The sequence below is a fragment of the Mustela putorius genome, unplaced genomic scaffold (assembly GCF_011764305.1).
Source record: "Mustela putorius furo isolate JIRA1106 unplaced genomic scaffold, ASM1176430v1.1 tig00000868_pilon_pilon_pilon, whole genome shotgun sequence".
NCBI classification, from domain to species: domain Eukaryota; kingdom Metazoa; phylum Chordata; class Mammalia; order Carnivora; family Mustelidae; genus Mustela; species Mustela putorius.
Window position 1 is genome coordinate 6184183 of NW_025421502.1, and position 1163 is coordinate 6185345.

The following is a 1163-nucleotide window of genomic DNA, read 5'->3' on the forward strand; positions in this document are numbered from 1 at the left end:
CTTATAGTTACATTAAAATGTTCTGTATCCATTTGATATGTATATTTGATTTGGTATGTATATTTGATTTATTTGGTGTACATTTGATTTATTTGATTCATTTGGTATGTATATTAAACTCTCAGCTACTTAAGGGCAGAGACTGCATTTTCATTTCTCTTATTTCCCTTGCTGAATAGACACTCAATTTTTTTAAGTGACAAACTGACAGATTCATTAAACCAAGGCCTGCATGTCAGGAAGTATGAGCCATTCATCTGTGTATGGATGTCATCACTCTTTTAGAAGACAATTCCCGGGGATTATAGACCTGGTAAACCACACTGTGAGTATTTTTCCCTCTGCCTCCGCCACACAACCCCCAAATGTTGGCATTTTTATTCAGATAAAATTCCACTAAAATAAAATTCCATTAAAATCAAAGAGTGACTTTGTCAAAAGAACAAAAACGGGGAACTTTAGTCAGTAAAACTGGTGGGGTGTGTGTGTGGGGGGCACAAACCTGGGGAAAAATTGGAGTAGCAATGTCATGAAAAGGGGCAATATTTAGCCTGAGGCGGTGGGGGGGCACTGTGGGAACAAGAAGGTGTTGCCATTGCCAGACCACTCCCCCTCCTGCATTGCTCTGTGACTTTGGAAGGGCTGCAGGTAGAGACCTTACGGATGCTCTGGACATCTCTCTCTCTGTACCACTCTGCTCTCCCTGTCTGCCCTCCGGATCAGATTGTTACCATCTTGGATCTGGAGTATGTTAACGCTCTCCTAATTTATGTTTCTGCTTCTAATTCTCCTTCTTCTAATCCATCCAGTGTATCCTGATCAGGTTAATGTCCCCAGAGCATTGGGTTGGTTGTGCCAATTGTTCAGTCATAAATGTTCAGGCCCATTGATGTCAGTGACCCTTCTTCCCTAGGTTTAGCATTCCCTGGCATCCACAGTCCCCCTCTAACCTAGTGTCCTTCTGATCTCCCAGGGTCTTCCTGCCGGTTCTTTCTTTCTTTCTTGTTTTTTAAAGATTTTATTTATTTATTTGACAGAGAGAGATCACAAGTAAGCAGAGAGGCAGGCAGAGGGAGAGGAGGGAAGCAGGTTCCCTGCTGAGCAGAGAGTCCGATGCGGGCCTCAGTCCCAGGACCCTGAGATCATGACCTGAGCTGAACTGC